The sequence below is a fragment of the Bufo gargarizans genome, unplaced genomic scaffold (genome assembly GCF_014858855.1).
Source record: "Bufo gargarizans isolate SCDJY-AF-19 unplaced genomic scaffold, ASM1485885v1 original_scaffold_1212_pilon, whole genome shotgun sequence".
Lineage (NCBI taxonomy): Eukaryota > Metazoa > Chordata > Amphibia > Anura > Bufonidae > Bufo > Bufo gargarizans.
The window spans coordinates 352,326-367,701 of NW_025334276.1; the positions used below are offsets into that span (position 1 = coordinate 352,326).

General features: G+C 42.0%; 1 pseudogene; it reads left to right on the forward strand.

The window, feature by feature from the left end:
• Window positions 1-8,781: 8,781 nt before the first annotated feature.
• Window positions 8,782-10,509, forward strand: LOC122923123 (annotated as a pseudogene).
• Window positions 10,510-15,376: the final 4,867 nt, after the last annotated feature.

Sequence of the window (15,376 nt, forward strand, 5' to 3'; positions counted from 1 at the left end):
GGCAGTGGTACCCAGCCGAGCCGCAGACCTCCCTCTACTCACCCTGGCATGGCACAGATTACAAATGCCAATTGTGGCATCATCTACTGCCAGGGTGAAGTAAGCCCAAACAGGCGACTTACGTACCACCCTCCTGTCAGATGGGGCGGTGCTGACTTGCGCCTGCTCGGGCTCGATGCGGACAGGTGGATCTGGCTGCTGCTGCCTCCTCCTACTGCCATTACCAGTGGAGCCCCTGACGCTGGGCTCACTGGCAACCTGTCGCACCATTTGTCTCTGGTGCCTACCTTCCTCCTCATCAGTGCTGCTGATTCCTGACAAGGGAGGTGGCACCCATTCTCTGTCACCCTCCTCTTTGTCCCCCGATATGTCAGACACAGGGCCAACCAGTGGTGCACTGAGGGGAACAGCAGACGTGGGGCCCCTGACCTGGCTCCTCTGTCCCCTCGCTGACGCCTGGGTCTGACTAGGTGTGGGGTTTCGCTGGCTGAAACCGCCCGCACCTGTTGGAAGGGATGTCACTGGGGTGCATACAGGTGGTACCCCCTCCATCTCCTCCTCCATCCCTTCCATAAGGTCCTGACCCTCAGGACTGAAGTGCAAATCAGCCTCCTGCATTACCTCCCCCAAGGTGTCCCTCTCACTGTCGCTGTCAAACAGGAGCAGGGACGATTCTTGGGGGCTGGGGGTTGGTCCTACAGGAGACGAAGTGCAGCTGCTGCTCGGAGCCGGGGCAGAGGACTCTGCGGCACTGGCTTGTGCCACAAGAGACACAACTTCCTCGGCATCCTGAGAGGAAATTCTCCTGCTGCCAGTGGCAAAAAAATCCCGAATAAGGCGGACGCCCCTGACACCTGTGTCCGCACCTCGGTGGGTAGAGGAGCGGCCCCGTGCTGGCAGCTATCCAGCACTGGGACCAACTACTCTCCTACCCCTGCCGCTCGATCGTGAAGACCTCATTATTATTATTTTTTTATTTATACAAAAATTAAATTATATGATTTAGGGAACAAGTTTATTGGGATGGGGACTGTCGCACAATAAAGAAAACCAAATTTATATATGGTAAATCAACGTAAATATATATTTTATTTTAAACTAACAAAGGACGTAGACACTGACAATACACCGAATAACCAGTAAAAGAAAAAAAAAGAAAACTAATAAACTTTTTTTGTCTTTTTTTTTTTTTTAACTAACAAAGGACGTAGACACTGACGCGGACAAAAAACACGGAATAACCAGAAAAAGAAAAACACTAAAACTAATAAACTTTTTTTTGTCTTTTTTTTTTTTATCTAACAAAGGACGTAGACACTGACGCGGACAAAAAACACGGAATAACCAGTAAAAGAAAAACACTAAAACTAACGAACTTTTTTTTGTCTTTTTTTTTTTAACTAACAAAGGACGTAGACACTGACACGACACAAACTAAACAGTAATAAACGAAAACTAATAAACTTTTTTTTTTTTATTACAAACACTATACTAAACTAGAAAACAAAAAAAACAACTAAAGCCTACACTATAACTAACCTACACCGTTCACTAGAAACTATCAGCTAATCTATTCACTAACCTAAATAATTATATTTCTCCTAACTATGCCCTACACTGCACCCTGCACTAGAAACTATCAGCTAACTAATCTATTCACTAACCTAAATAATTATATTTCTCCTAACTATGCCCTACACTGCACCCTGCACTAGAAACTATCAGCTAACTAATCTATTCACTAACCTAAATAATTATATTTCTCCTAACTATGCCCTACACTGCACCCTGCACTAGAAACTATCAGCTAACTAATCTATTCACTAACCTAAATAATTATATTTCTCCTAACTATGCCCTACACTGCACCCTGCACTAGAAACGATCAGCTAATCTATTCACTAACCTAAATAATTATATTTCTCCTAACTATGCCCTACACTGTACCCTGCACTAGAAACTATCAGCTAATCTATTCACTAACCTAAATAAATGATTATATTTCTCCTAACTAGGCCCTACACTGCACCCTGCACTAGAAACTATCGGCTACACTAATCTATATAAATGATTATTTTTCTCCTAACTCTGTACCCTAGTCTTTAACCTATCAGCTACACTAACCTACCCTATCTAAAACTATGAGATTAAATCGTTTTACAATTTGCTTTTAAAAAAGCAAAGCACTGCACAGTTCCAAGATCCTCTCTCAATCACCACCACATGAAACTGCACAAAATGGCTGCCGTGACAAAATCTTATATAGTAATGGGGTGGGCAACTTTCTGATTGGTTGCTAGGGATGTTGCTAACCTGTTGGACTCCTTCTCATTGGCCCACAATCTAAAATGAGGGGGGGATTAGTGTCCTCACAAAGTGCCGATATTCGCATGTGCGCTAATAAAATCGCCTTACGAAGATTCGCAGCTCAATTCAATCACTAATGTAAGAATGCAAAGCCCTTTGCCTCTGTTCTGGGACAAGTGCCGATATTCGCATGTGCGCTAATAAAATCGCCTTACGAATATTCGCGCCTCAATCACTTTCTAGGCACTGTGAGTAAGATCTGAGCTTTTGGACTTTTGGGAATCAATCGAGATACAGTGGGGGGTGATGACAGTAGTTGACAGAGTACAGATCAATGTCATCTGTAAGGTGGAAAGTAAAATAAAAAATACGAATATTCGTAAATCGAATTTTACGAAGTTCTACGTATTCGCGAATATGGTGCTATACTATATGAATGCACAGGCCTTAGCCTCTGTTCTGGGGACAAGTGTAGATATTCGCATTTGCGTTAATAAAATCGCCTCACGAAGATTCGCAGCTCAATTCAATCACTAATGTAAGAATGCAAAGCCCTTTGCCTCTGTTCTGGGACAAGTGTAGATATTCGCATGTGCGCTAATAAAATCGCCTTACGAATATTCGCGCCTCAATCACTTTCTAGGCAATGTGAGTAAGATCTGAGCTTTTGGACTTTTGGGACTCAATCGAGATACAGTGGGGGGTGATGACAGTAGTTGACAGAGTACAGATCAATGTCATCTGTAAGGTGGAAAGTAAAATAAAAAATACGAATATTCGTAAATCGAATTTTACGAAGTTCTACGTATTCGCGAATATGGTGCTATACTATATGAATGCACAGGCCTTTGCCTCTCTGTTCTGGGGACAAGTGTAGATTTTCGCATTTGCGTTAATAAAATCGCCTCACGAAGATTCGCAGCTCAATTCAATCACTAATGTAAGAATGCAAAGCCCTTTGCCTCTGTTCTGGGACAAGTGTAGATATTCGCATGTGCGCTAATAAAATCGCCTTACGAAGATTCGCAACTCAATCACTTTCTAGGCAATGTGAGTAAGATCTGAGCTTTTGGACTTTTGGGAATCAATCGAGATACAGTGGGGGGTGATGACAGTAGTTGACAGAGTACAGATCAATGTCATCTGTAAGGTGGAAAGTAAAATAAAAAATACGAATATTCGTAAATCGAATTTTACGAAGTTCTACGTATTCGCGAATATGGTGCTATACTATATGAATGCACAGGCCTTTGCCTCTCTGTTCTGGGGACAAGTGTAGATATTCGCATTTGCGTTAATAAAATCGCCTCACGAAGATTCACAGCTCAATTCAATCACTAATGTAAGAATGCAAAGCCCTGTGCCTCTGTTCTGGGACAAGTGTAGATATTCGCATGTGCGCTAATAAAATCGCCTTACGAAGATTCGCAACTCAATTCACTAATGTATGAATGCAAAGCCCTTTGCCTCTGTTCTGGGACGTGCCGATATTCGCATGTGCGCTAATAAAATCGCCTTACGAAGATTCGCGCCTCAATCACTTTCTAGGCAATGTGAGTAAGATCTGAGCTGTTGGACCTTTGGGAAACAATCAATTATATTTGTACTGTAATTTTGTGAAAAAAAAAACGAATATTCGTTTTTACGAATATATAGCACTATATTCGAAATATTCGCGAAATCGCGAAGTTGCGATATTCGCAAAAAAAATTCGCTTTTCGAATATTCGCGCTCAACACTACTGTTTACCACAGGCCTAGTGGCATCACGACTAGTATCAATGGCCTGGGCGGGGTTAGGCTATATTCAAGTGAACAAAGCTTAGCCCCGCCAAGGCCATTGATACAAGTCGTGATGTCACTGGGCCTGCAGTAAACAGCGAGAAGGCCACGGCGCTACTGCCAGCGCCGCTGCCTTCTCAAACAGCTGATCGGCAGGGGTCCCAGGTGTCGGACCCCCGCCGATCAGATGCTGATGATCTATCCATTAAAAAAAACTGCAGAACCCCTTTAACCACTCCCCGCCCATCCTCCCATGGCTTCTGAGCAGAGTATAAATATAGCTGGTTCCTATACCGCCCTGAATAGGCGATCAGTAGGGGTGCAGGGAGTCAGACCCCTGACAATCAGTCAGTGACCTAAAAAGCCATTAGACAACCCCTTTAAGTATATGTATGTAACCAATTGCAGTATTTACAGTACCAGAAAGTAATAAGAATAGTATATTTACATCCAGGGGCATGCACAGAAATCGTTGCCCCATTGTAGACTAGAAGGAGTGTTGATGAATGTACAAAGAAGAGTGACCTTTATTACACAGTATGATGATAAACTGTTATCGCAGGGTTGATAACTCGTACATTACATGTTGAGCAATTTATTGTTAGAAGAGGAGGATGAGAAGAGGTATACTTCCTGGTCAGTAAACGTAGTAGCTCTGGAAACTGTTAAACAAAACATGCAATGCAACAGCTCACTGCAAACAAAATAAAGTACAAAATTGCATCATAATTGCAAATGCTATACTAATAAGTTAGAGATGCTTGGCAAATCGTTTTGTACAAAATTATTTGAGCCCGTCTGCCACACGTCAAGGCGATCTCTAGTTAGACGGGTTCCTAACACTAAATTTTACCTGTTATGTGCCATGACGGCTACCATATAATTCAGAAAGTGCAGGTTCCACATGCATGCTGGATCCGCCTGAATTTCTGTCATTTTTGGTGCCAAAATGGCCTCCATTATATCCACGGAAAGCAGTTACCAGCATGCATGCTGGGCCCACTCCACACCACTCCCGGCGCCACATGGCCACCAGGGACTGCAATGAGAGTCCACACACTATCTCTCTCCTGGTGCCATATGGCTTCAGTGAGTGAGGGGGAGCAGGCCAAGCTATATACTCACACTAATTAAAATCAGCCAAAGGGGCAGACGAGCTGGTCAGGAGTGCACGACTGGGGAGGCAGCCACACCTCCAGCACAAACTGCAAAGAAAAAGGGGGTCAGTCAGCACATCCCAAAGCGCAGGAGCACATTGCTATGGCTGAGAACAAGACTGTAAAACAAAACATGCAATGCAACAGCTCACTGCAAACCAAATAAAGTACAAAATTGCATCATAATTGCAAATGCTATACTAATAAGTTAGAGATGCTTGGCAAATCGTTTTGTACAACATTTTTTGAGCCCTTCTGCCAAATTGGCTGATTTTAATTAGTGTGAGTATATAGCTTGGCCTGCTCCCCCTCACTCACTGAAGCCATATGGCACCAGGACAAACACGTTTCACAACTTTAATAAAATACAGTTTCCAGAGATACAAAGAAAAAGGGGGTCAGTCCGCACATCCCAAAGACTGTTAAACAAAAAAAAAGTCTCCTAATCATGATCAGTGTCTCCTAGTCAGAGCCAAAGGAGTAGCTATGCAGTGCGTATCTGGTATTACATGTGCCCCCTCTTCATTTAAACGTGAACTGTAAGTTCCATGTAATGGAATTGTGGCGATTGTGTGTCATATGGCCAAAACTCGCATTTATCACAAATAGCTGTGGTTTCTCAGCCACTACAGGTGAAACCACATATATTCACTGTAAACGCCTTGGTTTTGCCATACAGTTGTCATCCATGTGGCACATGAATGCTTCATATTATGCCTCCACACCTGTGTATTAGACATCTGGCACATTGTGAAGAGGCACCTAAACTTTACAGTCGTCAGAACCTCCATACAGTTTTGCATCAAAAAGCTTTGTGAAAATCTTTATAATGAGTATGATCTTTAAATTGTAACTGTCATTCTTTTTTTGCAGTGTGTAGGGGCAGTGATACTGACCATTTTTGTAATATACTTTAATTACTGAAATTGTACATTTCTATCAGAAAAATGTGACACTTTTTTGATATGTGACACTTTATGTGGTAATAAATTTGGAATGCTTTTACTTATCCACCCCATTCTGATATAGTTTTTTTTGTGAAACATGGTACTTGATGTTATTGGTAAATTTGAGTCAATATGTTTTTTGTAAATCCAAAATTTAATGAAAATTTGGAAAAATTCACTATTTTCTAATTAAACAGTTGTATCAATTCAGCAAATAGCATTGATTATGTAGAGTAAGTTAATACAAAGCACTTACTAGTATATTGTTATTATCCAAATTGCTTCCTTTCTTGGCTAGATTCATTTTTCCATCACTTTATACACTGCTCATTTCCTTGGTTACGACCACCCTGTAATCCATCAGCAGTGGTCGTGCTTGCACATTATAAAAAAAAGCACCAGCCTATGGTCCCACAGTCCCGGCCACCAGAGAGGCAGGCACTTTTTTGCAGTAGGCAAAAATTGAAATTCTGTAAATGTTTCTTATTTTTATTTTTTAAGAGGTTCATCATGTGGCATATGATACCTTTATTCTGCAGGTTTATATACTTATGGCAATACTAAAATTATATAGTTTTTTCATGTTTTAGCACTTTCGCATAATAAAATCACTTTTTACAAAAAATCGGTATATTTTGCATCGCTATATACTAACATTCAAAATATTTAAACTTTTTCTGCCAATGTAGATGTCTGAGGGCTTGCCTTTTGCTATACATTTTATCGGTACCATTTTGGGGAACATAAGATTTATTGATGACTTGATATGCTTTTTGGGAGGCGAGTAACAAAATAGCTGTTTTGGCGTAATTTTTATAAATTTTTTATGGTGTTCATCTGATGGTTTAGATCATGTGCATGTGTGTTTTCATTGGTACCATTTTTAGTTACATATATCTCTGTACTTTACTAGCTGATTCTGACATAAACATCCAGATGTGGAGTATATATTTTAGATAATACAATGCAACCAAAAGGGTGGTTCTCCCTCACAGCAGGCAAACTCTTCTGCTCCATTGTATGTACAAGTTGTGGTACTCACAGTCATGGCCTCTGCGATTTATTTTGATGCCCTAGGCAAAGAAGGCAAATTGCCAGGTATATATATAATGCTTCTTCTCCCTTGGTGCCCCAGGAGTACCAACATTTAGTGTTTAAGAAAAAAAAAACACCTCCCTCTCTCCTCACTCTTGTTCCCTGCCACCATCTGCAATGAAGGAAATCTATGGCCTGAGTTGCCGAATCATAGCATAGGTGGTCTCGCATGATCATGTGCGATGGCGTGATTATGCGAGACCCGCCACAGGAGGTCATGGTGATGTCATTATGACCTCTTGGGCTGTTCAACTGCCTCATAGTCTTTAGGCCTAGCAGCAGATGCGGTCATAATTGCGCACCCCCTTATGGGTAGCAAGATGGCACCCTTGGAGGGCACCTACCCATCATCCCGGCCCTGCTTTGAGTAAACCTCCTAATACTCATTACTATTTGCTTTATAAGACGTACTGTCATTCCCCCCCCCCCCCCCCCACTTTTGGGTGGAAAAGTGCGTCTTATAAAATGAAAAATACTGTAAAATAGAAAATAAATAGCGCTAAAAAAAGAATTGGGGAATTACTATATTTTCTCTTTTCTGTCCAGAAAGGGTTAAATATAACTTTAATTGATAGGATAAAAATTACTACTTGGCATGCAAAAAGCATGCCTTCATACAGCTGCATAGATGGATAAATAAAGAATGTACAGCCCTTGGAATGAAATGAAATAAAAATGAAATAAGAAAGTTGGAGGTTGTCATAGATTATTAAAAACCTGTGGTTATGATTAAGAGCTTTGTAGTTCGAAACATGTCAACCTAACCGGAGGTGGTGGGAGGTGATGTCCACTATATGTAACCTATAATGTGAAACTGAAAATAGAGACGATGCAACGACAGAACTGCCTGGTGCCGGAATCCCTTTTCTTCTGATTTCTACATATGGAGCGTTAGCCTTGCCACGTTCCGTGCACGGAGAATATTGGGCGAGCTGGATTTTTTCATTATAATAAAAACCTTGACAAGCTCTACAATTGCTTAAAATAACAAATGATGTTATACTCACTTCTTTCTCCAGCATCGTTCCTCCCGGTCCTACTGCCGCTGCATTGGTGTGCACAGTGACGTGCTGGTATAAAGCACATGACTACTACAGCCAATCACTGTCCTCAGTGGTCTTGTGCCGAGGACAGTGATTGGCTGCAGCCTTCAGGATGCCACATACCTGCATCTCACTGTGCACAGCACCTCAGAGGCAGCAGGGACCCGAACAGCACTGAGAAAGGAGTATAACATCATTTGGTATTTTAAGCAATTGTACGTCTTGTTTGAGATTTTTGCTAATCTTGACAAGCCTTTGAACAGGTATGGTCTTTAAGAGGTTAAAGGATTGATAGCTTTAGTAATGCATTTTTACCACAGGTGGTTTATTTGTAGTGAATTATTATATAGCTCTTCTTCAAGCTGAACTTTGCCATGTAGGTGCAAGTGCAAGTGTGAATCCGCCCCTCCGTTTTAGAATTGTCAAAGAATTTCATTTCACTCTTCCAGCCATGGCGTCTGCTGATTTCAGTAAGGAACTGGACTGCTCCATCTGTCTGCACACCTATACAGATCCTGTAATGCTGAGATGTGGACACAACTTCTGCCGGGTCTGTATCGATCGTGCGCTGAGTACACAGAACGAGTCTGGAGTTTATACCTGTCCTCAGTGCAGAGCACACTTTTATAAACATCCTTCACTGCAAAGAAACATAGTTCTTTGTAACATAATTGAGCAATTTCTCTCCATTCCGACACCACAGAAGGGCACTGGGATTTTCTGCACTAACTGTATTCATTCTCCTGTACCTGCTGTTAAATCCTGTCTGCATTGTGAAGTTTCTCTTTGTGATAACCACCTAAGAGTTCACAGCAAGTCACCAGAACACGTCTTAACTGAACCCTGCACTTCCCTGGAGAAGAGGAAATGTTCTGTCCATAAGAAGATCCTGGAATATTACTGCACTGAGGATGCTACTTGTATCTGTGTGTACCTGCAGTTTGGTTGGAGAACATCAAGGACACCTGGGTGGAGATGCTGGATGAGGCCTCTGAGAAGAAGAAGAAGAAAGTAACACATATTCTTCAGAAACTGACCAGAAAGAGAGAGGAGACTGAGAAAGGAGTCCTGAACCTGGAGGAACGCTGGAGAAAAGCTCAAGAAAAAGCAACTGGTGATGCACAAAAAGTCACTGCTCTGTTTACGGACACCATGAGACGACTGGACAACCTAGAAAAGAGGGTTCTGAGTGAGATCTCCAGGAAGGAAGAACAGGTGTCACTCATGCTTTCTACTCTGATACAGAAGCTGGAAATAAAGAAGGATGTGCTATCCAGGAAAATGAGACACATTGAGGAGCTCTGTAACATGACTGATCCACTGACTGTCTTACAGGAACCACACATAGATGACCTGTGTGATCCAGAGAAGGAGGGAGGTGATGATACTGGAAGAGATGATAAACAGCTTTATGGTGTAGATCTCTCTCAAATTCAAGAGACTGTACATGCAGAACTATCAAATTTTCTCTTATACATACATACTAATTTAGCTGGACAACTAGGACAAGTTAACTATCTCCACAGTACCCAAAATCCGCCCCCTGACACAGAAGACTTGCCTGTGTCAACAAAGAAAAATGTAAAAGTCAGGACCACTGGAGGGAATGTAACAGATCCTGGAAATTGTGGGAACTATATGGAGGGTCCTGCAGACATATTACTGGATGTAAACACAGCTGCTCCTTATATAAGACGACCTGAAAACTGCAACCTGGTCACAAACAGAACAGGACCGTCCAGAAACAGCAGAGAGATTCCAGGATTATAATCAGGTGTTAAGCAGCAGGAGCTTTTTTTCAGGGCTACATTACTGGGATGTGGAAAGTAGTGGGAAAGCGGAGTGGCTGGTGGGAATGTGTTATCCAAGTATAGACAGGAAAGGAGATCAGTCATACATTGGAGATAATGACAAGTCCTGGTGTCTGCAAAGGGAAAATAATTATTCAGTGATGCATGACAGTCAAGCGATCCAGTTACCTGTCAAAATTTCTAGTGATAAAGTTAGGATATGTCTGGACTTTGGGGATGGACAGCTGTCATTTTATGAGCTGTGTGACCCCATCAGACACCTACATACCTTCAATGCCACCTTCACCGAGCCCCTTCATGCTGCATTATGCATGGGTAACGGTTCCATAAAGATATCAGGCTGGGACAGCTACTGTGAGGAACCATAATAACCTAAGAAATCTGGCCAGATACTGCTGCCGAAAACCAAAATATGATTAGGAGAGCTACAGGTCAGTGATCTTACACTGTAGTTGTCCCTATGACTGTAACACTTAGGCAGATCATCTGAAGCAGGAGATGTGGTGATCATACTCTGGATTTCTAGTGAGCATTTTCCATTTTACAAAGTGCATGTAATATTTTATTGTTAAAACTAGGATTATGCTGTGGACACATTTCCTTATAGTTGACATTGATGGTACAACTTTTTGTGATTTTTATTTTTACTTTTAGCATAAAAAATGGTAATATACAGTACAGACCAAAAGTTGGGACACACCTTCTCAGTCATATTTTTTTTTACACACCTACCTACATTTAATTTTTAATTGTGGTCAGGAAACCACTTTAATCGACAAGTGTCAGAAAAATGAATTAAATTAGAGGTCCACAGGGTGACTTCAAGCTATGTCCCAGTCAATTATGACAGAAAATTAATATAACTGCACTGGTTTATCTTCTTTGTTTTCACCTTAAAAATATAAAAATAATATTTGGTAGACAAATTTCTTACATAGATAGGATTTTAAACTTTAGGTTTTAAAAAAAAAAGGCTTAAAAGTTTAAAAATAAAATGTATGGGAAAGGTGCGCATCTTAAAACCTATAATAACCCCGGGAAAACCCTTATTTAAATTCCACTGGCTGATTCTGAAATTTCTTTGATACTCTTTTTTATTAAGTTTTGTATTAAATATATATACAGTACAGACCAAAAGTTTGGACACACCTTCTCATTCAAAGAGTTTTCTTTATTTTCATGAATATGAAGGCATCAAAACTATGAATTAACACATGTGGAATTATACACATAACACACAAGTGTGAAACAACTGAAAATATGTCATATTCTAGGTTCTTCAAAGTAGCCACCTTTTGCTTTGATTACTGCTTTGCACACTCTTGGCATTCTCTTGATGAACTTCAAGAGGTAGTCCCCTGAAATGGTCTTCCGACAGTCTTGAAGGAGTTCCCAGAGATGCTTAGCACTTGTTGGCCCTTTTGCCTTCACTCTGCTGTCCAGCTCACCCCAAACCATCTCAATTGGGTTCAGGTCCGCTGACTGTGGAGGCCAGGTCATCTGGCGCAGCACCCCATCACTCTCCTTCATGGTCAAATAGCCCTTACTTTCAAAGTTTTCCCAATTTTTCGGCTGACTGACTGACCTTCATTTCTTAAAGTAATGATGGCCACTCGTTTTTCTTTACTTAGCTGCTTTTTTCTTGCCATAATACACTGCTCAAAACAAATAAAGGGAACACTTAAACAACACAATGTAACTCCAAGTCAATCACACTTCTGTGAGATCAAACTGTCCACTTAGGAAGCAACACTGAGTGACAATCAATTTCACATGCTGTTGTGCAAATGGGATAGACAACAGGTGGAAATTATAGGCAATTAGCAAGACACCCCCAATAAAGGAGTGGTTCTGCAGGTGGTGACCACAGATCACTTCTCAGTTCCTATGCTTCCTGGCTGATGATTTGGTCACTTTTGAATGCTGGCGGTGCTTTCACTCTAGTGGTAGCATGAGACTGAGTCTACAACCCACACAAGTGGCTCAGGTAGTGCAGCTTATCCAGGATGGCACATTAATGCGAGCTGTGGCAAGAAGGTTTGCTGTGTCTGTCAGCGTAGTGTCCAGAACATGGAGGCGCTACCAGGAGACAGGCCAGTACATCAGGAGATGTGGAGGAGGCCGTAGGAGGGCAACAACCCAGCAGCAGGACCGCTACCTCCGCCTTTGTGCAAGGAGGAACAGGAGGAGCACTGCCAGAGCCCTGCAAAATGACCTCCAGCAGGCCACAAATGTGCATGTGTCTGCTCAAACGGTCAGAAACAGACTCCATGAGGGCCCGACGTCCACAGGTGGGGGTTGTGCTTACAGCCCAACACTGTGCAGGACGTTTGGCATTTTCCAGAGAACACCAAGATTGGCAAATTCGCCACTGGCGCCCTGTGCTCTTCACAGATGAAAGCAGGTTCACACTGAGCACATGTGACAGACGTGACAGAGTCTTGAGACGCCGTGGAGAACGTTCTGCTGCCTGCAACATCCTCCAGCATGACCGGTTTGGCATTGGGTCAGTAATGGTGTGGGGTGGCATTTCTTTGGAGGGCCGCACAGCCCTCCATGTGCTCGCCAGAGGTAGCCTGACTGCCATTAGGTACCGAGATGAGATCCTCAGACCCCTTGTGAGACCATATGCTGGTGCGGTTGGCCCTGGGTTCCTCCTAATGCAAGACAATGCTAGACCTCATGTGGCTGGAGTTTGTCAGCAGTTCCTGCAAGACGAAGGCATTGATGCTATGGACTGGCCCGCCCGTTCCCCAGACTTGAATCCAATTGAGCACATCTGGGACATCATGTCTCGCTCTATCCACCAACGTCACATTGCACCACAGACTGTCCAGGAGTTGGCAGATGCTTTAGTCCAGGTCTGGGAAGAGATCCCTCAGGAGACCGTCCGCCACCTCATCAGGAGCATGCACAGGCGTTGTAGGGAGGTCATACAGGCACGTGGAGGCCACACACACTACTGAGCCTCATTTTGACTTGTTTTAAGGACATTACATCAAAGTTGGATAAGCCTGTAGTGTGTTTTTCCACTTTAATTTTGAGGGTGACTCCAAATCCAGACCTCCATGGGTTGAAAAGTTTGATTTCCATTTTTTTTATTTTTGTGTGATGTTGTTAATCAGCACATTCAACTATGTAAAGAACAAAGTATTTCAGAAGAATATTTAATTAATTCAGATCTAGGATGTGTTATTTTTGTGTTCCCTTTATTTTTTTGAGCAGTGTACAAATTCTAACAGTCTATTCAGTAGGACTATCCGCTGTTTATCCACCTGACTTCTCCTCAACGCAACTGATGGTCCCAACCCCATTTATAAGGCAAGAAATCCCACTTATTAAACCTGACAGGGCACACCTGTGAAGTGAAAACCATTTCAGGGGACTACCTCTTGAAGCTCATCAAGAGAATGCCAAGAGTGTGCAAAGCAGTAATCAAAGCAAAAGGTGGCTACTTTGAAGAACCTAGAATATGACATATTTTCAGTTGTTTCACACTTGTTTGTTATGTATATAATTCCACATGTGTTAATTCATAGTTTTGATGGCTTCATAGTCTTGAAAATAAAGAAAACTCTTTGAATGAGAAGGTGTGTCCAAACTTTTGGTCTGTACTGTATATATATTTAATACAAAACTTAATAAAAAAGAGTATCAAAGAAATTTCAGAATCAGCCAGTGGAATTTAAATAAGGGTTTTCCCGGGGTTATTATAGGTTTTAAGATGCGCACCTTTCCCATACATTTTATTTTTAAACTTTTAAGCCTTTTTTTTTAAACCTAAAGTTTCAAATCCTATCTATGTAAGAAATTTGTCTACCAAATATTATTTTTATATTTTTAAGGTGAAAACAAAGAAGATAAACCAGTGCAGTTATATTAATTTTCTGTCATAATTGCCTGGGACATAGCTTGAAGTCACCCTGTGGACCTCTAATTTAATTCATTTTTCTGACACTTGTCGATTAAAGGGGTTTCCTGACCACAATTAAAAATTAAATGTAGGTAGGTGTGTAAAAAAAAATATATAAACACCACTCCACTTTTGAAAGTCCTACCAACTGTTCTCAGGTTTTCACTGGACCAGAAGTGACGATTTTACATTCCCAGTCACTTGACTAATGCATTTTGGTTGGACAACCCAAGTTTTGTTGAGTACAAGTAACAGACTAGTAGTAGACTAACATGTCAACTAGACAACTGTTTAAAGGGTGCTGTCACTTAAGGGTGCATTAGACACCCGGATCACACAGATGTTTGTCGGGAGGGAAGCATTCCTTCTCGGCAGTTGCCGACTCACTAGCTGAGGAGATCTCCTCAGCAACATGGGGAGAAGCGATAGCTATGCCATCGCTCGTCCCCATGCTCTATAGTGGTTTGCCAGCAGCAAATGGTAACTAGACAGCACGATCTTCTGCCTCCAAATCCTGATCTTTCACCATGCTGAAAGATGTGGATTATCCGATGAACGAACATTTGCTTGTTCATAGTGCAATAGTTGGCAGTATTAGCCTGCCAGATGATCGCTAACGAGCGTTACTACAAATGCTCGTTAGCGATCATCGGGCAGAAAATCTGCCCGTCTAATTTACTCTATAGTATGGTTGAAAAAAAACAAAACAGTGCCTTGAAAAAGTATTCATACCCTTTGAACTTTTCCACCTTTTTTACATTACACCCACAAACTTAAATGTATTTTATGGGGATTTTATTTGATAGACCAACACAAAATAGCAATTATGTATGAAGTGAAAAGTAAATGATACATGGTTTTTAAAATTATTAATAATTAAAAATCTGAAAAGTGTGGTGTGCATTTGTATTGCTCGGCGTTGGGGGGGGGGGGGGGGGGGCACAAAGCAATTGCCCAGGGCCCCCAAGCCTAAATGGGGCCCCCTTCTGAGCTGCCCAGACACATGTGTCAGAGAGCTGGTGGCCGCACCTGAGAAGGGCACACTGTAGCCCGCAGGGTCCTTATACTGTAGTGAAGAGCTGGGTGCTGCATCTATAGCAGACATAACCTGATAGGTAATGCTGGACAGTCCAGACCCCGGACTAACATGAGGGGAGGCAGCCTGCAGAGAATATACAGGACCTCTACTCTGACCGTTGCTTGTCTGCAATATATGGGCACTGACCGTGTGCTCACCATATCACGGATGCGGACCCATTCACTTGAATGGGTCCGCAATCCAAAAGAAGCAGTGTGGAACGGAGGCACTGAACCCCATGGAA